Raw genomic sequence first — 22,380 nt, forward strand, 5'->3', positions numbered from 1 at the left:
TTTATGTGCAAGATAATATTGCAGGTGACTGTATCGAAGCGTTGAACTGCATATTATATTGACTCAATTTTAAGAGCAAAGTGAACGACTACTTATTCATGCAAACAAAGTCCCCATTTTTCTCTCTGGATAATAGATATTATGGAAAATATTTTACACAATTAAAAAAAAAGGTTAAACTAAAGATGGAATCTTGAGCGTTGCGAGGGTTTCAATTCAAGGCACGAGGGCTAAACAAATTTTGCCACCGAGTGAAATATTAAGGTATTCGTAGGAATTGGGATGGAATATTAATAGAGAATATGTCGTCGCCATACATTGATAAACTAGTGGAACTAGTTAATAAACCGGATCTATATCGGAATCCCTATTTTTTTACCCTATTTTTGCATTCCCTAATATGGTTTGTCATAATGTTCATTTGTCTTAACACTCATATTCCCTAATTTAATTTACCATTACATTATGGAAAATAATTGTTATGACAATTGATCGTTGTTTGGACTTATTATTAAGATAAAGTAAACATAATATTAGATCGTACATAAGTACCTATGTAACTGTAAGTTCGAAATCTTACTAAGTTTAAAATATATACCTACATTTACTATGGTAGTTTTCATCAAAATAGGTCAACAAAAACGTTAAAGGGTCCCAAGAATGCTTGAAAGCGGCCTTCAATTGCTCAGTTGCGACTTGCCTACTTAAACGATGTAGATAAGGCATGGACTGGTGCACAAGCTTATTCCAAGAAGTTAACTTAAGAACTAAAAAGATACGTAGGCTATAATTATACTTATTTACTATTATATAAAACATGTATCTAAATTCACAGCACAGCAGTGAAATTACGAGTTAAGTAGGTATCTATTAATAGTAATGGAATGGCATCAAAACAAGACTGCTACAAAATTCTGCAAGTACTTAACAAATGGGAATATTCCAGTTCCATAATATATGTTACTTCTCGTATTAGCCCCAAGACTCAACAGACATGGAGTATTCATTGTTATAAAACGAAAAACTAGAGTTCCCTCTACTTTTTGCTTTTTCAATAAATAGGTAATTGAAATTACTCAAGCGAATAGAATTGTTTACCGTTTGAATCATTTCACAGATTAATTTCATGCTCTGCACGAAATTCTATTTTGAAGTATTGCCAATGCATACATTTGAATAAGTATCACTAGCGGTGGATAGCCTAGATGGACTTGTATCTAATCTCTTAAGAGCTGTTTTAATTATATATTAACTTGCTAACATAAAATATAGTAATGACGTGCAAAATACTTATTTATTTTGCAATTGCGGTAAGTAATAATAATTATAGCACACTATTTTAGAACGTTTCTTTATCTAAATTTCTGTTATGATAGCACTTTTTAAGGTAAATTCATCTCAGTAATATAATTTTAGATAGTTCATTTGTGACTTTCAAAGGTAAAAGTTGACAACCGGCAAGGGGTGTTTACTCTATAATTGTGAAATAATATTTTTTGAAGAGAAAACGTGTATTTTATTATAACATGACTTTAATGACTGACATGTTTATTTCATCATAAACCAAAGAGTAGGTACATTTGACAGTATAACTTCAAAGAGGCTAAACATACCGCCCACCAAAATACATATTTTTATACTTAGACTGACTGTACTCAAAAAATTAACATAAATAGTAACTGTTATCGCAAACCTTAACCTCATGAGATATTAAACTTATTATACATTACATGCAAATAACAACATAACATTTGTAACTGATCAATATTGGTCATGAAACACAAATAAAGTACTTAACTTCTTAAATAAAAATAAAAAAATAAAAGAAAAACCATTCAATCGGTCTGTTTAACGACAACAATAAATACCTTTTTGTGATATTGCAAAGTTAACCGCCCACCATGAACCTATAGCGATCTATGATATTTTACTTGGCAATAAAATTAATTTGGATAAAGGTCTTTTAATTACATTATCACCCTTACACTGAAGAGTAACAACTCGGACTAAATCGTCCGCACCAGGATGTAGCTCCTTAATTTTATCCAATAGCCATTTGGTTGGAGGCATATCATCTTCTTTGACAATAACAATATCTCCAATACAGGGAGACTTCACAATGTCGTGCCACTTATATCTTTGTTGTAAAGTGTTAAGATACTCCACTTTCCACCTACGCCAGAAATCTTGCATTCTATTTTGTATGAACTGCCATCTTGTAAGTAGATTCACATTTCTTTCTTCATAGTTTGTCTCAGGAACGTTGATTAAGGGTTCGCCAATTAGAAAATGACCAGGAGTTAATGGATTTAACGTTGCTAATGTTTCGTCCATTTTACACAAAGGTCGAGAATTTAAACACGCTTCAATTTGAGCCAATAATGTCGATATTTCTTCATATGTCATTTTTGATTGAGGTGCTTTTTCATCGATCGCACACCAGCTTCCCACAAACCACCAAAATTTGGTGCTCTTGGTGGAATAAAGTGCCAGGTAGTTCCATCGTTAGCTAGTAGTTCTGCAATTTCGCTCGCTACATTTGTTTTACCTTTAGAAAACATGTACTTTAATTCTTTGGCTGCTCCTGTAAAATTTGTACCATTATCGCTCCAAAGGTGAGCACAATGACCTCTCCTGGCAACAAACCTTCTAAATGCTGCAATGAACCCTTGTGCTGTCAGATCTGTAACCGCTTCCAAATGAGTAGCTCGCGTAGACATGCAAACGAATAGGCAGATATATCCTTTCGTAGTCTTATAACCTCTCCCTTTCGAAGTCTTCAACTGTACAGGTCCAGCGTAGTCGACACCACTATTCAAGAAGGCGCGGTGAGATGTAACCCTTGAAGCAGGAAGCTGACCCATTAATTGTTGTTGTGTTCTTGCTTTGTCTATGATACAGATTTTGCAATTTCTTGTAACTTGTCTGACAGCTGATTTCAAGCTTATTATCCAGTACTTGCTGCGCAGGTATGTCATCATCTGCTGTATGTCACCATGTAATGTTTTTATGTGAGCTTCATTCCCTAATAATCTTGTAATGTGTTGTTTGCAAGGAATAATGATAGGGTGCTTCTCATCTTCTGATATTTGTGCATTACTAAGCCGCCCTCCAACTCGTAACAAGTTATTTTCATCTAAGTAAGGTCCGAGACTAATCAAGGAGCTCTTGTTCTTTATTTTACCGTTTTCTTTCAGGTCTTCTATTTCTTGATCATAGACCAAGCATTGATAATATTGTATGCATCTGTTTTCAATATTATTGAGTTCCGCAGCTGTTAAAAACTTTTCTCTATTTGAGCTACCAGTATGATCTACGAGGGGCGTTCAATATATAATGAGAATGAGATGCAAACTCTTTAAATATTAGGAAAGTAAATACTGGCCGGTAAAGCTAATCTACCTAGCTGATTACCATGAAAAAAAAAACTAACTGTTTTTTGTTTTAAAAAAAAATACGGCGATTTCTTTGCGATGGTGTTGAGTACGTTAGCGAAAATGGAGAAAATTGAACTGCGCGCCGTTATTAAATACTTGTGTTTGAAAAATTTTTCTACGGACCAAGTCAATTTAGATTTACGGGACACTTTAAGGTCTAATGCTCTTCCGTATTCGACAGTTACACGTTGGTGCGCCGAATTTAGACGTGGAAGAACATCGACCATGGATGACCCCCGTTCCGGACGCCCTACTACAGCAGTAACTGAAGAAATTGTGAAAAAAGTCGAAAACTTAGTTTTGGCGGATCATCGTGTCACGGTTCGTTTTATTGCTGAAAATGTAAAGATTTCAACGGGGAGCGTGCATAATATTTTACATGAACGCTTGGGTATGAAAAAGGTATCAGCGCGTTGGGTACCCAGAATGCTTACTGACACGCAAAAACAAACTAGAGTCGAGATTTGTCAAGAAGCTTTGGACCTGATACAGCAAGACCGGGAACTTTTTTTGGCGCGATTTATAACAATGGACGAAACATGGCTCCATCATTACGACCCTGAAACGAAACTGCAGTCTATGACATGGAAAAGGCCATCATCTCCAACTTCGAAGAAATTCAAGGTGGGCCCATCTGCCGATAAGGTCATGGGCTCTGTTTTTTGGGATGGTAAAGGGGTCGTAGTGATTGAGTATCTCGAGCATGGAGCCACTATTACGGGCTCTTTATATGCCAAACAAATAGCAACATTGCGCAATGAGATCCGTGAAAAACGGCGAGGTAAACTCTCGAAAATTGTGTTGTTCCATCAGGACAATGCACCGGCACACAAGTCCGCCGTTGCAATGGCTGCAATACGTGATGCTGGGTTCGATATCCTTAAGCATCCTCCGTATTCACCAGACCTCGCCCCTAGTGATTTCTACCTATTTCCGAGATTGAAGAAATACCTAAGAGGCAAGAAATTTGAAGACGACGACGCGGTAGTCGCTGCAGTACAAGATTTTTTAAGTACTCAAGATAAAACCTTTTTTAGAAATGGAATATTAAGTTTAGAAAAAAGATATACTAAGTGTATTATGCTAAAAGGTGACTATGTCGAAAAATAAAATAACATTTAATAAAAGTTGTATATAACATACTCATTCTCACTTTTTATTGAACGCCCCTCGTAGAAATCTAAAACACCATGCTAAGACTCTCTTCAATTTGGACATAGATGAGAATCTTTCCCAAACTGGGTTGTCATCCAATGTTACATGAAATGTCTTCTTCATCTCGAGGTCTTGGTATTTTGGTTCTTTCAAAATCTATATTCTCACATTTAAGCCATTTAGGTCCCGTCCACCATATATCACTATCTGCCATCTCTCTTGAACTTACACCCCTTGAAGCGAGATCCGCTGGGTTATCTGCTGACTGAACATGTCTCCATTTGTCTTGGTCAATGAGTTGTATAATGTCTGATACTCTATTACCGACAAATAACTGCCATCGACTTGGTTGAGACTGTAGCCAAGACAACACTACCATTGAATCTGTCCAAGCATATACCTTGTCCATCGAAACCTGCAACAAATCTGACATTTCTCTTAGAAGTTTCGCTGTCAATACCGCAGCACATAACTAATCTTGGTATAGTCAATTGTTTCAAAGGTGTTACCTTTGTTTTTGCTGCAAGCATACTAATATGTACAGTATCATTTTCATCTGTCACTCGAATGTAGACTACACCTGCATATACAACTGAAGATGCATCCGCAAAACCATGAAGTTGAATATCCTTGCTACGAGAAGTTACTTTGATCCAACGTGGTATCTGTATTGATTGAAGTTTGTTTAACTCTTTTCGGTAATTTCGCCACTCCTCGACAACTTCGGGTGGCAGTTCATCATCCCAGCTCAGACTATATAGCCATAGTCGTTGTATCATCACTTTGGCTGTTATTATTACAGGAGCTAACCATCCGAATGGGTCGAAGAGACTTGCGACTTCTGATATTATCTGTCTCTTCGTTGTCGGGATTCTAGAATTTGGTAAGTTTACTGTAATTTTGAAAACATCTTCCTTTCTATCCCACATAAGTCCCAATATCTTTATAACCTTGTCTAATTTAATCTCAATTTTATTTTCAGGTTCTTTACATGTTCTCCCGTTTCGGAGAAACTCTAGCAGTTCTTCAGAGTTACTTGACCATTTCTGCATTTCAAACCCGCCTGCCTTTAACAGACAATCAATCTCTTGGCAAAGTTTCTTAATTTCAGACTTATCTTCATGTCCGGTCATTAAATCGTCCATGTAGAAACTGTTTTTCACCACCGATGCAGCACGTGGGTAAGTGTGTGCTTCATCATCGGCCAATTGATTGAGTGTCCGAACAGCTAAATAAGGTGCAGCAGCAGTTCCGAATGTCACAGTAAGTAATTTGTAGCTTTCTATTTTTTCGGAAGGTGTATCTCTCCAAACGATCCGTTGTAAGTCTGTGTGTTCATCTGTCATCCACACCTGTCGGTACATCTTAACAATGTCTCCAATCACACAGATTCTATGAGCTCTCCATCGAATTACTAGACTTCGTAAGCCTGGCTGTAGTGTGGGCCCTATCATCATAGCATTGTTTAAGGAGACGCCATGAGAGCCTTTCGCTGACGCGTCAAAAACCACACGAACTTTCGTAGTGTCTCTAGTTTCTTTCACAACAGCATGATGAGGAAGGTACACTGCTGCATCATCATCTTCCACTTCAGTTCTCTTCATGTGCCCTAATTCCAGGTACTCATGTATGACCTTTGCATATTCTTTCTTCAAATTATCATTTTTCTCAAACTTCCTTTCCAGCTGTTTGAATCTCCAGGTTGCTTGCTGTTTGGTCTGTCCCCGTATTCTCCACGCTTTCTTTCAACGGTAAGTGTACTATATATCTTCCAGTGTCATCTCTCGTTGTAGTTGTTTTGTAAATTTCTTCGCATAATTCTTCTTCCTTAGACCATCCCTTCATGTTTGTATAACCTTGTGTTTCAACCTCCCAAAATTTCTTCAAAAGATTGTTGTCTTCTTCTACTTGACGGATAACATGAAAGCTCGCATGTTTGCTAGGTCTGGAAGAAGTTGTATTAGTGTCACCTGTTACAATCCAACCTAGGCGTGTATATTGTGCTACTAAATAGCCGGGTCCTTTCATAAGCCCAGATTCAAGAATTTTGCCATAGACATCTGCACCAAGAAGAATATCAACTGTACCCGGAATATTAAAGGTGGGGTCAGCTAACTTTAACTTTGCATCATCAAGTTGAGGCCAGGGTTTCCAATTTACTTCCCTAGCTGGTAAACTACGAGTTATAGACTTAAGTACATATGCATTTACCTTGACGACGAAATCGGGCTCATACCTCGACGAGATTTGTAGTTCCACCTTGTGTTTTATGCACACGCTACCTTCTTCGGTTCCTGAGACTACTCCGCTAAACAAGGGGGTTGTCGATAATAGCTATTACTAGCTAAGTACCAACCTAAAACACGTTAGAAACATCACTACATACATACAGACAGACTTAGCCTGTTTTAACGTTACGCTGCCGATGCCAGTAAATCTATATTGCTTTGTAATGATTATATAGTAGGTAAGTAATAATCGTGCTAGTTAAAATTAGGTATTTCATTAGACTCACTACATCGTGCTACGCTACATATATTTATAAAGTGCCCAATAAAAAAAAATCTTACTTTTGAGGTTCTTTATTAAAACCTGACGTAAACTAGGTACTTTGTAAAATAAAAATTCGCTGTAATTTTATCGGTTGATTCATGAATGATTCACCAGAAAAAAATAGTTCTCATTAGTCCTACATACATCTACCTACCTAATCTACATAATGAACACAATGATGTTATGTTTAACTACGCATCGGTGTAATGTTATGTGATTCGACAGCTTTATACTAAAAATAAATAACATTATTTCAGAGTTGTAGCGCTGTTTGTGCTGCAACAATACGATCAGCGGATCAAATCAAAATATATGCTCCTAAAGAGGTATGGTTGGAAACATTTATTTACGTAGGTAAGCTGCAATATGAGATCTGTTCTAGATATTGGATATAGTTTTCTAGTAGGTATACACTCCTACAACCTATTTCTAATGAATTACCTACTCAGGCTACCAATATAATCTAAGTTACTTAATTCAATCGCAGGTTTGGTCTACCCTCAATATTTAACACAAAAGAAAACCGAAGTTAACTTTGGAATGAAAAGAAAATCCATGGCATGATGGCATATTTTTTATCATATCTACTTAAACACGAAATTGGTTAAACATGATGCTGTCTTAATACAGGATACACCCCAAAATTAAAATAGTTATTTGTTTTACAAGGGGCCAAACTTGCTTTTTTAACCGCTCGTGCTAAATATTGACATCTGTGTGACTCGAGCAAGCGATCAAAAATTCCAAATTGGAATCTTGAGTGTTGCGAGGGTTTCAAGGCACGAGGGTTGAACATATTTTGCCTCCGAGTGAAACACAAAATATTTCATCACACCAATGCGACTAAAATACTTTAGGTAGGTACTGTAAAATATCAAACAAAATCAAATCCAAATGAACGTAATTTAATATTTATTATTTAAAATCATCAATTAATAGTCAATTTTTCTAGCTAACAAAAGGAAACAACTCGACTACTTTGCCCTAATTGCCAAAATAATACTTACCCATCAGTTTTTGAACAATAGAAGAGAGCCTTTACGTTGGTGTGGTGAAAAATAACACATATGACGATAGACACAAAAAAAAACTATCGTAGTTTTCGGTACTATTTTAAGATTCTGATGTAAGTAAATGAGTAAAAATAATTAAAAAACATGTAACAGTGGAAACTTCGTGAAGGCTACAAGAACTCGCGTGCGTCAGAAAATCAGCAGCGGGCCGATATCAACCTGATGGCTCGCAAACTGCATCACAAGCTTATGGCAATTATCACTGCTGGCAATCCAGCAGATGGAGGAAGGTATTTTATGAGTGCAATAACGTTTAATCACCACTCATATACTCACTCAGTGACATGTACGGACACGATTGGGTTGTTCATTATTACCATTTAATTTTAAAAAAATAGTGTAATGTTTGCTGGTGTAGGTAGCTTGTGAGTTTGCCCATTTTATTTGCTGGGTAATTATGTTATTTTTAATAATTACATACTTAGGTATATACGACGGTCGTACATACGGGCAAAAAAGTTATAATAAGTCAAATATTTATTTCTAAGAATTGTAATGTTTAAAAAGTAGCGATGTTATATAATTTTTCTCAAAAATGGACGGCAAAGTCGACGTTGCCGGTTAAAAAATAGGTCGCGAAGTGCGTAGTTTATAGTCATTCAAAAAATTAAAAAGTTAAAAACATTGCAATCTCGATTTCGGGACTGCAATGTTGCATACAAATTCCATTATTTAACGAGTTCCAAACTTTTTAAAACTTTAAATGGCCATATCAAATGAAGGCATGGGTCCATTAAACAGCCAAACAGATGATCAGCACTTATTATTATAATGTTGGTACCGCGACTATGTAGGTGTCTCAAATACGTTGGCGTATTTTCAGCAGAAAAATACACTTCTTTTTTTTTTAAAGGCGGCAAGCAAATCTTTTTAATGGTTTTTTCTGTGAAAATTAAAACGTTGCTTCTGTAAAATATTTCTATTTCTTGCACCATTTTTGAGAAAAGCACTATATATGACTCGGCTGGAAGGCTACTTGCTGGCTTCGGATTCAATTAAACGGACTCCCAAATTTAAAACGAATCCTCAGCCTGCAAGTAGCTACTTCCGAACCTCGACAATAATGTACTATTTCAATACACTTGCTCGTAACTTGGAAATTATTGAACCGCTTTTAGGCTCATAATTCGAAGTATTACGAACGCGTGCTTTTTCATTAGGTATATCACACTTGTGCGGTAATGTGTCCGATAGAGTTAAAGATGTCTGTAACTAATTGCTAATAATATAATATGAGACCGACAGACCTTTTTAATTAGTCGACTAGCTTTTACAACAAGCACTGGAGGGCGCCGGTGCTGACAATGGCCAGGGCCCGGCCCCCAGATTTTGTACTTTTACGTGTGTTGAAAAACGTCGTACGAAACGTTTGTGCATAAGAGTCCTTATTCCTACATGCGAGCGTTTTTTGCAATCTGTTACCTTTTTCATTCAAGATTACGACGTAACTATTAGTATTCATTCAAAAACTGATAATGTACTTAAATAATCATTTCTTAAACTAGCAAGTAAGACCGTTCAAGTTGACATTTTCTGTTTTTAAACCTAAAATAAATGAGTTTTCTTGTGAGTCTTTTTCAACATTTGCAGTGAGAACTGTCGTTTCGGTTCTAGATTTTGTAGTAAACAAGAATCATTTGGTACATGAATGATTACAATTCAATTCACCATATCATGTACGTGGAGCTAACGGTATTGAAAATCGAAGATTCATTTTAAAAAATTGATAAAATACCTTCCGAACTTTCTTCATTTTTTGGGTGAAAACAGGGTAACATTATATTTCTTTATCGCAAATTGTACTTTTATTTTAAAAATAATATTATAGCAAACTATAACTATACGTTAACCCATAAAAAAAAATCATAACTATAGGACCTACCTTGCCGTAAATTTATATTATTTTAAAACACGTATAAATCACGCTGCACCAACGCCGCGCGCTCAGTCTCCGCCGAGGCGGCTTAGGGGACGGACCTGTGCTCGATCGTCAGGCGTTCGGTGACTATAGTGCGTTCGTAAACAGCCAGAGAGTTCCGAGAAGTGCTGTATACTGCGACTAGAAAATCTTGATACAAATAAGTACATTTCTTACACCATATTTAATTTCAACAACAGACTCTCGCTAGGTGATAGGTTTTCAGTGTTACTTGAACACTGGTTAGGTTTTACCCGGACGACCTGGATAATGTCCAGGTTCTCATGATGGAGTCAGGAGTTGGTCACCGAACTCCTAATCTACTCATCATAACTCCATCGTGTTTGGGCTCAATAGATTTGCCTTGACGAGCGCCGTCGATCTAGATGAGGTGCAGGTTCTCATGATGGAGTCAGGTATTGGTCACCAGAACTCCTAATCTACATATTATCACTCCATCGTGTTTGGGCTCATTAGATTTGCCCTGACGAGCACTATATATCCTGAGGAGGTCCAGGGTCTCATGATGGAGTCAGTCACCAGAACTCCTAATCTACTCATCATAACTCCATCGTATTTAGGATTATTAGAATTGTCCTGACGAGCACCATCTATCTAGATGAGGTCCAGTGTCTCATGATGGAGTCAGGAGTTGGTCACCAGAACTCCTAATGTACTTATCATAACTCCATCGTGTTTGGGCGCATTCGATTTGCCTTGACGAGCACCATCTATCTAGATGAGGTCCAGGTTCTCATGATGGAGTCAGGAGTTGGTCACCAAAACTCCTTATCTAGTCATCATAACTATATCGTGTTTTGGGTCAATAGCTTTGCCCTGACGAGCACCATCGATCTAGATGAGGTCCAGGTCACAGATTATATTATAGTTCTTACGAACAGATACTTATCTCTCAAATAAAACTCAAATGCCTACACAAAAATACAATGGAATGACCTTCAACGCACCGCTCCCCACACCGCGCGTACCGGAACAAAGCTAGGGTTGCCGATGCTTAGAAATGATTTTACAAATAAGTACCTACCTACTTACCTAAACTATAGATTGGCTGCTATTTAACTGATCACCAGATTTAGTAAAATTTAATACCAAAAAATGTATTTTACCACCCTAAAATAATAAATGATCACCAAAATTATAACTCCATTTTAATGTGAAATGATTACCAATTTTATTACATTTTACTATCCTATTAAAGGAAAAGACATTAACCCAAAAATAGTAAATGATTACCAAATTTCAAATCCCATTTTAATGTGAAATGATAACTAAATTTTTACATCTTTAATAGGATACTATTAAAGAAAATGACACCAAAATAATCATTGTAAACCCAAAAATATTAAATGACCACCAAAATTAGAACCCCATTTTAATGTAAAATTATAACCAAATTTTTAAATCTTGCTATCCTATTAAAGCAAATGACTCCAAAATAATCACTGTAAACCCAAAAATAGTACATGACCACCAAAATTATAACCACATTTTAATTAAAAATGTGCAAATATTTAATATATCGTTATCCTATTAAATTAATTAATCCACTTCGTCACCTTTTTCTAGTAGGATTTTATTTATGTAAGGGTCGCAGTTCAAACCTAACCTAACCCAATTTTTAGGAGCATTTCTTTTCTGCAAGGGTCGCAGTTCCAACCTAACCTAACCAACTTTTCTAGTAGCATTTCGTTTCCGTATGGGTCGCAGTTCAAACCTAACCTAACCCACTTTTCTAGTAGCATTTCTTTTCTGTAAGGGTTGCAGTTCAAACCTAACCTAACCCACTTTTCTAGTAGCATTTCTTTTCTGTAAGGGTCGCAGTTCAAACCTAACCTAACCCACTTTTCTTGTAGCATTTCGTTTCCGTAAGGGTCGCAGTTCAAACCTAACCTAACCCACTTTTCTAGTAGCATTTCTTTTCTGTAAGGGTCGCAGTTCAAACCTAACCTAACCCACTTTTTTAGTTGCATTTCTTTTCTGTAAGGGTCGCAGTTCAAACCTAACCTAACCCACTTTTCTAGTAGCATTTCTTTTCTGTAAGGGTCGCAGTTCAAACCTAACCTAACCCACTTTTCTTGTAGCATTTCGTTTCCGTAAGGGTCGCAGTTCAAACCTAACCTAAACCACTTTTCTAGTAGCATTTCTTTTCTGTAAGGGTCGCAGTTCAAACCTAACCTAACCCACTTTTTTAGTTGCATTTCTTTTCTGTAAGGGTCGCAGTTCAAACCTAACCTAACCCCACTTTTCTAGTAGCATTTCTTTTCTGTAAGACCAAGACAGCCAGACAGACAGACAGGGGCTAGTCATCTTGGCATCATTTTACTTTATTTGGTAATATGTATACATTTTTTGGTAATCATAGTGGCTTAATTAGGTGAAAATATCGCATTAATTTGGTCTTCAAGATTTGGTGATCATTAATGATTTTTGGTAATCGTTCAATATATTTGGTATTTGAATACAATTTGAAGTGCAGTCGTAATTAAAACAGTGGTAGTTTTGTAATTTTACGCCTTATTTTTTTGGTGTTCAGTAATTTCTTTTGGTAAGCATGATTTTTTATTTAGGGTACCAAAGTATTTTTTGGTGGTCATTATATTTGTAGCCCTATAGATTGTATGAAAGATACCTACCTACTTAGCTAAGGTACAAATATAAGTTTTATTAATTGTAAAATAACTATGAGCAAGTTAAGTTGCAATAGTAATTAATAATTATAATATTCCTTTTATCATTATTAATTACTTATAAATTTATTTTATTATTCTCTTTATTTATCTTTTGTCTTAAGTTAAGGTTTTTTTTCTTATTTTATTATTTATTATGAGGAGTTTTATTATTTATTACGGTGGTAGTTTTGTAATTTTAGGCCTTATTTTTTTGGTGTTCAGTAATTTCTTTTGGTAAGCATGATTTTTTTATTTAGGGTACCAAAGCCACCGCGTAGTGTTTACGCGGTTTATAAAACGGCGTAAACACTACGGTTACTGTAGGGAGATATGACCTTTTAAAATATTTCGCAGTCACTCATCATAATAAATAATAAAATAAGAAAAAAAACCTTAACTTAAGACAAAAGATAAATAAAGAGAATAATAAAATAAATTTATAAGTAATTAATAATGATAAAAGGAATATTATAATTATTAATTACTATTGCAACTTATCTTGCTCATAGTTATTTTACAATTAATAAAACTTATATTTGTACCTTAGGTAAGTAGGTAGGTATCTTTCATACAATCTATAGGGCTACAAATATAATGACCACCAAAAAATACTTTGGTACCCTAAATAAAAAAAACATGCTTACCAAAAGAAATTACTGAACACCAAAAAAATAAGGCCTAAAATTACAAAACTACCACCGTTTTAATTACGACTGCACTTCAAATTGTATTCAAATACCAAATATATTGAACGATTACCAAAAATCATTAATGATCACCAAATCTTGAAGACCAAATTAATGCGATATTTTCACCTAATTAAGCCACTATGATTACCAAAAAATGTATACATATTACCAAATAAAGTAAAATGATGCCAAAATGACTAGCCCCTGTCTGTCTGTCTGGCTGTCTTGGTCTTACAGAAAAGAAATGCTACTAGAAAAGTGGGTTAGGTTAGGTTTGAACTGCGACCCTTACAGAAAAGAAATGCAACTAAAAAAGTGGGTTAGGTTAGGTTTGAACTGCGACCCTTACAGAAAAGAAATGCTACTAGAAAAGTGGGTTAGGTTAGGTTTGAACTGCGACCCTTACGGAAACGAAATGCTACAAGAAAAGTGGGTTAGGTTAGGTTTGAACTGCGACCCTTACAGAAAAGAAATGCTACTAGAAAAGTGGGTTAGGTTAGGTTTGAACTGCGACCCTTACAGAAAAGAAATGCAACTAAAAAAGTGGGTTAGGTTAGGTTTGAACTGCGACCCTTACAGAAAAGAAATGCTACTAGAAAAGTGGGTTAGGTTAGGTTTGAACTGCGACCCTTACGGAAACGAAATGCTACAAGAAAAGTGGGTTAGGTTAGGTTTGAACTGCGACCCTTACAGAAAAGAAATGCTACTAGAAAAGTGGGTTAGGTTAGGTTTGAACTGCAACCCTTACAGAAAAGAAATGCTACTAGAAAAGTGGGTTAGGTTAGGTTTGAACTGCGACCCATACGGAAACGAAATGCTACTAGAAAAGTTGGTTAGGTTAGGTTGGAACTGCGACCCTTGCAGAAAAGAAATGCTACTAAAAAAGTGGGTTAGGTTAGGTTTGAACTGCGACCCTTACATAAATAAAATCCTACTAGAAAAAGGTGACGAAGTGGATTAATTAATTTAATAGGATAACGATATATTAAATATTTGCACATTTTTAATTAAAATGTGGTTATAATTTTGGTGGTCATGTACTATTTTTGGGTTTACAGTGATTATTTTGGAGTCATTTGCTTTAATAGGATAGCAAGATTTAAAAATTTGGTTATAATTTTACATTAAAATGGGGTTCTAATTTTGGTGGTCATTTAATATTTTTGGGTTTACAATGATTATTTTGGTGTCATTTTCTTTAATAGTATCCTATTAAAGATGTAAAAATTTAGTTATCATTTCACATTAAAATGGGATTTGAAGTTTGGTAATCATTTACTATTTTTGGGTTAATGTCTTTTCCTTTAATAGGATAGTAAAATGTAATAAAATTGGTAATCATTTCACATTAAAATGGAGTTATAATTTTGGTGATCATTTATTATTTTAGGGTGGTAAAATACATTTTTTGGTATTAAATTTTACTAAATCTGGTGATCAGTTAAATAGCAGCCAATCTATAGTTTAGGTAAGTAGGTAGGTACTTATTTGTAAAATCATTTCTAAGCATCGGCAACCCTAGCTTTGTTCCGGTACGCGCGGTGTGGGGAGCGGTGCGTTGAAGGTCATTCCATTGTATTTTTGTGTAGGCATTTGAGTTTTATTTGAGAGATAAGTATCTGTTCGTAAGAACTATAATATAATCTGTAACCTGGACCTCATCTAGATCGATGGTGCTCGTCAGGGCAAAGCTATTGACCCAAAACACGATATAGTTATGATGACTAGATAAGGAGTTTTGGTGACCAACTCCTGACTCCATCATGAGAACCTGGACCTCATCTAGATAGATGGTGCTCGTCAAGGCAAATCGAATGCGCCCAAACACGATGGAGTTATGATAAGTACATTAGGAGTTCTGGTGACCAACTCCTGACTCCATCATGAGACCCTGGACCTCATCTAGATAGATGGTGCTCGTCAGGACAATTCTAATAATCCTAAATACGATGGAGTTATGATGAGTAGATTAGGAGTTCTGGTGACTGACTCCATCATGAGACCCTGGACCTCCTCAGGATATATAGTGCTCGTCAGGGCAAATCTAATGAGCCCAAACACGATGGAGTGATAATATGTAGATTAGGAGTTCTGATGACCAATACCTGACTCCATCATGAGAACCTGCACCTCATCTAGATCGACGGCGCTCGTCAAGGCAAATCTATTGAGCCCAAACACGATGGAGTTATGATGAGTAGATTAGGAGTTCGGTGACCAACTCCTGACTCCATCATGAGAACCTGGACATTATCCAGGTCGTCCGGGTAAAACCTAACCAGTGTTCAAGTAACACTGAAAACCTATAACCTAGCGAGAGTCTGTTGTTGAAATTAAATATGGTGTAAAAAATGTACTTATTTGTATCAAGTATCCCTACAGTAACCGTAGTGTTTACGCCGTTTTATAAACCGCGTAAACACTACGCGGTTTATAAAACGGCGTACTACGTAGCTTGCAACTATCGTAAAAAAAATTGGTATAAGTACTTATATTGAGAATGTCTAATAGTTACTTTTCCTATCAATCGGTAGAGCAAACAATTTTTTTTACGATAGTTGCAAGCTACGTAGTACGCCGTTTTATAAACCGCGTAAACACTACGCGGTTTATAAAACGGCGTACTACGTAGCTTGCAACTATCGTAAAAAAAATTGGTATAAGTACTTATATTGAGAATGTCTAATAGTTACTTTTCCTATCAATCGGTAGAGCAAACACGGATTTTTTATTAGTTTTTTTTGTTTCTGCATCTATCCACACTACAACATATGTTATTTGTTCGTGAAGAAGAAATTTCTTTCGCATACATTTTGGCATATTCGAGCGCCGGCGACCAACTAGCTTGATTTTCTACCGTGAACGGGAAGAGATTCGTAGGTATAAATCCGTGCTCGCGCGGAGAGTTCCATAGGCCTGAGCGCCTACCGCGAACCACGTTAGACGTGTTGCCTCTCTGTCGCACTTGTAAATTCGTACGTAAGTGTGACAGGGAGGTAACACGTCGAACGTGGTTCGCGGTAGGCCCTCTGTCCAGGGTATCTTGATGGAGTGGAGCGAAGATGACATAATATAAATAATCGAATTTCGGTATTGACCCCGACGAGGCCATCAAACAAAAAAAAATATGTGGAAGGTAGTCAATGGTATCATGGTTTTAAATAAATACAGTAACTCGTTTTAACAGATACAGGGCCAGTTACATATCACAAATAAAGAAACATATTTATTTGCAGTATGGACGGACCCGACTTTCCCCTAAAAACAGAAATAGTACAAAAATACGACAATTTGTGGGCAGCAAAAATGTAAACAAAACTCATGGTTTGTCATGGTTTGTAAAAAAAAACAACGGGTTGCACTCCGGGAGTGCCGGCAGAAGTGAAAACTCAATGACTAGTGCAAAATGTCTGCTGCACTATGTATAATTGATGTTAATGGCTAGATACCATTACTTCGTCGCATTACTTGAAAGCATTACCCCTAAGCACATCACTGTTAGTACTCGAGTTATATTAATACCGGTTAGAGGGAAACTCACTAGATGGCATTTAAATTAATAAAGAAAAAATCAATAACATTGTAACAGTTTTTTGATCAGGTCACGTGTCCGTCTTACGGTCACGTGATCTGTCGCGAGTTTAACATTTTTTCCCCACCTCAAAAAGTGCACAGCGCCGCTAAAAAAGTTTGAAAATACAACACTACTACAATGACGAATATTAGTAGTAAGGTTTATTCGGGTAATTCCGAAAATCATTGTAAAATCACTCATATTCCGTTGTAGTAAAAGTCAGCTTTCGGAATTATCCGCCACTATTCGTTCATTCGGAAATACCCGAATACACCTTATTTATAAGAAGAGTGATTGTCACAATAATTCCATGCCAGAGGTAAATATCGTTATTATTTACTCGCCTCTGGTTATATATTATCCCAACACATACACTCTATTGACTACTACCATGCTTATAAAATAAAATAAAGAGTGCCAATATAACGCTAAAAATAATGTTACTTTGCAATTAAATTGAAAAGTATCAATATTATTCTTGCCTGCGTTGAAACGCGCTTAACTCTGCCAGCGCTCGCGTACCGAGCGCCAACGCCATCTATCGAGTGTTATTTCGCGAAATCGGTGAACGCTCTAAGGAATAAGGCCTCTTATGAATAATTATCGCGGAAGTCAAAGAATAACATCAATTGTATAGTCGAGGCAGTATGAACTAAAACCCACTGCATAAATAACTAAGTACCTAATGTTAAAGTAAGAAACAGATCTCATTATATTTACATTACCTACAATACCACAAGATATTAAATATTGGTTCCTTTTCAGATATGATAATGCAAAACGCAGAGTAATCAGCAGTCAAAATAATATACGGGTAAATTTAGTAGACTTGGATACGTGCAAATCTGTGGTCAGATTATATCTGTCTAGTAATTAAATCCACGTGCATGAACCAGCTACACAAACGCTTGAACACTGAGCGGCGGGATCGTTAAGGGGTGGAGGTGGTGGATATGCATAATTATGCATAGGTACTACAGGCACCAACTCACTATGCGTCATAATAAGTCACGATTATTATTGGAAATTAAAAAGTACCTTCAAAAGAAGATTTTTGGTAAAAAATATCTACTTACATTTTCGCTATTTTACGTGTCTGGCATAACCACCTCTCTTCTTAGCTCGTTGCATCAATGACACCTTTCTGCCGCTTGTTCTATTTAGCCGTATGTACCTATAGTGCAACATAAAATAATAGAATTAAAATAAAACAAAAAAAGGAAGTTGGAAGTGGAGCCCTCAATAATTTTCTACAATTTCTTATCGGACTATAATTGACAGTTCTCGGTCTAACCTAAGATACGAGGGCTGTTTGATAAGTACCCGTTTTCCAAATGTATTAATATCACGGGCCGAAAATATGTATACAATCGTTTTAAGCCATTTTTCAGAGGTGGGAAAATTTAAAAAAAAAACAGCATTCTTTTGTTTTTTTCTCATTTGACAGCGATTCAGTGAAAGCGTGAACTTAAAATTGTGAAAATGGAGAAAGAGCAGTATCGGTCTGTAATTAGATTCTTGTTTTTGGAAGGAAAAACATGTGATGAAATAAAAGTAAGAATGCAAGCGGTTTACCATGAATGTCCTCCTTCTATGACAACCGTCAGATACTGGTTTAACGAGTTTAAGCGGGGGAGAACAACCTTCTTTGATGAGGATCGCCCAGGCCGCCCAATTGAGGTGACTACAGACGATATGGTTAAGAAAATTGAAAATATCGTTTTAGCCGACCGCCGAATTGAACTTCGAGAAATCGTTGATGCTGTAAATGTTCCAATCGAGCGGGTACAAAACATATTAGAAGAAAAATTGGGTATGAAGACAGTATCGGCGAGGTGGGTGCCGCGTTTACTCACGGAGGAGCAAAAACGGAACCGACTGACTACTTCGGAGCAGTGTTTGGCCGTGTTCAAACGTAACCCGAAGGAGTTTCTGCGTCGTTTCGTGACCGTAGACGAAATGTGGGTCACCACTACCCCCGGAAATGAAAGGGCAGTCGAAGCAGTGGATTTTACCGGGTGAACCTGCGCGAAAGATAGCAAAAATCGTTCCATCGGCTGGAAAGGTCATGGCGACCGTTTTTTGGGATTCGCAGGGTATTATACATATTGAGTTCTTAGAAAAGGGGAAAACGATAACAGCGCAGTACTATGCCAATTTATTGGATGAATTTGACGCTGGGTTGAAGGACAAACGACCCCATTTAAAAAATAAAAAAGTACTGTCTCATCACGACAACGCACCAGCTCATTCGTCTAGAGTTGTGATGGCTAAATTAACACAATTACGCTACGCCCTATTGCCTTACCCCCCGTATTCTCCAGATTTGACCCCATGCGATTTATTTTTGTTTCCCAACCTGAAAAAATGGCTCGGTGGTAAGCGATTTGGATCAAATGACGAAGTCATTGCCGCCACAGAGGCCTATTTTAATGACTTTCCGAAATCATACTTTTTGGATGGTTTATTGAAGCTTGAATATAGGTGGAACAAGTGTATAGAGTTAAAAGGAGACTATGAAGAAAAATAAATGCATATAAACAAAAACAACTGATTATTTTTTTCATAAACGGGTACTTATCAAACAGCCCTCGTATGCCACTTGAAGGCTTAGGCTTTATGGTACTTACCTATGAGTTTAAGAGAAAAACACATCAGCTTTTCTCTTAAACTCATAGGTAAGTACTTTGCTTCGCGCTGTCGGGTAACTATCTATTTCTGAGTACTCAATATGAAATCCTTCAAAGTGATAGCATAGCAAAATTTAGGTACTTACATAATTGTTTTCCGTTACTAGTCTTAAATATAATAGGTATTTAGGCACTTACACATTGTGCATTATTAAGAGTTATTTTATTTAGATGATATCATGATATCCAGTTATTAAATGTAACAACATATCATTAAACAACAGTTAAATAAAGTAACTAATTACTTTATGAAACTATTATAAATGAGGACCGGAATTTTGAGTGCGGCTATTGAGAGATTGTAGGGATAGCAACTCTTTTTTTATCGATATTATTAGACTGTTACTGTATCGATGCGGTTAATTTATTTGTTGTCACTAGCCATTAGGTTCATACTTTTTATATATAACTGCTGTATTTTTTCAAATGTACCTATATATTTAACAAACTTCATTAAAATTGTCCTAGATGAATATTTATTTAATTAGGTTATGGGCCCAGCACGCATCCACTTAAACAAAATAACAGGGAATAGACATCATTTCTCAAGAAAATAATATAAAAAATTCGTAATAGTATTCATTTCAATAAAGCAATTTAAACGGATTAAAACTTTCCAATATTTCGATTTTAGTTGATAATTGACCAATGAAGGTATGAACGAAATGAATGAAATTAATTTATTCCAGAAAACATTTCTACATGAGATAGCAAACTACCTATTTACATAATAAAATACAATTAAATTAAATATAAAATCATGTTAATTAAAAGAGTTAGATATACATCGTTTGAGGTTATTTTAAATAAAGAGACTAATAAAAAAAAGCGGCCAAGTGCGAGTCGGACTCGCCCATGAAGGGTTCCGTATTTAGGCGATTTATGACGTATAAAAAAAAACTACTTACTAGATCTCGTTCAAACCAATTTTCGGTGGAAGTTTACATGGTAATGTACATCATATATTTTTTTTAGCCTTATCATTCTCTTATTTAAGAAGTTACAGGAGGGGGGGGGGACACACATTTTACCACTTTGGAAGCGTCTCTCGCGCAAACTATTCAGTTAAGAAAAAAATGATATTAGAAACCTCAATATCATTTTTGAAGACCTATCCATAGATACCCCACACGTATGGGTTAGATGAAAAAATTTTTTTGAGTTTCAGTTCGAAGTATGGGGAACCCCAAAAATTTATTGTTTTTTTTATATTTTTGTGTGAAAATCTTAATGCGGTTCACAGAATACATCTACTTACCAAGTTTCAACAGTATAGTTCTTATAATTTCGGAGAAAAGTGGCTGTGACATACGGACGGACAGACAGACGGACAGACGGACAGACGGACAGACAGACAGACAGACAGACATGACGAATCTATATCGGGTTCCGTTTTTTGCCATTTGGCTACGGAACCCTAAAAACTATCGTATTGTCAATAAATAGCCTTGTTCTCTCCCTACAATCCGCACTCAAAATTTAGGGCCCTAATTATACAACCTAAAATATAATCCATACATTTTTAAAGTTATATTCTATGAATTATAGAAGAACAAACTACGTGAGGGATACACAAGTTTTCGTCCCGTGGGAGTTCGTATCTTACCCCGTACCCGTACCCGTACCAAATATATTGCACGCAATAAACCGGAGTCCCCTCCCTCCGCCATGAAGGGCTCTCAAGATCGAGGCGGACAGATCTACGGAAATCTGGACAATCTTGGCATAACGTAATTTTTAGCTATCTTATAAAGTTATAATGTAGTCCTACATGCAAATTGCGAACGATAATCCAATGTCTGCAAAATAATCTGACGTTCATCACAGCGTTTTGAAACTAACCTAGCGGCCTACTGCGCCTAGCCAAGATGACAATCTGACATCGAAAAGTCACGTGCCACTTCCATATATTATTTAAGTTCAGATTCTATCAACAATTTTCATCTTAGCTAGGCCCGCTGAAGATTCTCTAGGTACCTATGTCATTACGATATTGCATTTCAGCATTGCATAATATGTTCTTTGTTCGATCATACCAAAATGTAATACGAACTACCGCTGTGTTTCAGATATGATAAAACAAACCAAAGGATAATGAATAGTGTGAATAGAAAAAACAACCCGCTACTTAGGTAAGTAGGGGAACCTGGGGAAGGTCGATCCCTGGGGAAGGGGACACTCAGTAAACTTGATATCAAGTTAAACCACTTTTTTACGCTAGCAACACTCTCTCATATTATCCTAACTTGGAATTTGGTCATGACACATTTTGACAAAAGTATCGGCATATCGGCTAATTTGTGTTTGTTGGAGAACCTTATTCGTTGTAAAAGACCTATCCAACCACAGACTTAAATATACCTAGATGACGCAAATGCATCTACTTCGCGTGTCCGAACCCCGACGAATCGTCGAGGTTGACCGTCGCTACTGACAGTCCACGCGCGTCAGTTGTTGCAGCCGGTAGTTCGTAAAAAAATTAAAAAATGCCTCGTTGCGTGATAAGTAACTGCAACAGCCCAAAAATTGCAAGCACCCAAGGGCAAGGACATATTTCCTATCACAGGTAAGTAATTTTAAAAAGATATTATGCGTAAATTC

At 36.4% G+C, this 22,380-nt stretch overlaps 4 long non-coding RNA genes across 4 annotated transcripts; 3 read left to right on the forward strand and 1 right to left on the reverse strand.

Moving 5' to 3' along the window:
* Positions 1 to 1,035: 1,035 nt before the first annotated feature.
* LOC134660775 (uncharacterized) lies at positions 1,036 to 8,430 on the forward strand. The gene is made up of 3 exons (XR_010097900.1): positions 1,036 to 1,310; positions 7,403 to 7,471; positions 8,312 to 8,430. It is a non-coding gene; the product is annotated as an uncharacterized LOC134660775 (long non-coding RNA).
* Positions 8,431 to 10,408: 1,978 nt separating this feature from the next.
* LOC134661148 (uncharacterized) lies at positions 10,409 to 15,771 on the reverse strand. Its single transcript, XR_010097931.1, has 3 exons — positions 15,646 to 15,771; positions 15,167 to 15,500; positions 10,409 to 10,485 (listed from the first exon to the last, which is right to left on the reverse strand). It is a non-coding gene; the product is annotated as an uncharacterized LOC134661148 (long non-coding RNA).
* Positions 10,439 to 15,423, forward strand: LOC134661150 (uncharacterized). The gene is made up of 3 exons (XR_010097932.1): positions 10,439 to 10,527; positions 10,673 to 10,911; positions 15,361 to 15,423. It is a non-coding gene; the product is annotated as an uncharacterized LOC134661150 (long non-coding RNA).
* A 2,081-nt stretch (positions 15,772 to 17,852) lies between the features above and the next one.
* Positions 17,853 to 21,911, forward strand: LOC134661556 (uncharacterized). The gene is made up of 3 exons (XR_010097973.1): positions 17,853 to 17,903; positions 21,328 to 21,509; positions 21,849 to 21,911. It is a non-coding gene; the product is annotated as an uncharacterized LOC134661556 (long non-coding RNA).
* The last annotated feature ends 469 nt before the right edge of the window (positions 21,912 to 22,380 follow it).

This window comes from Cydia amplana, chromosome Z (genome assembly GCF_948474715.1).
Source record: "Cydia amplana chromosome Z, ilCydAmpl1.1, whole genome shotgun sequence".
NCBI classification, from domain to species: Eukaryota; Metazoa; Arthropoda; class Insecta; order Lepidoptera; family Tortricidae; genus Cydia; species Cydia amplana.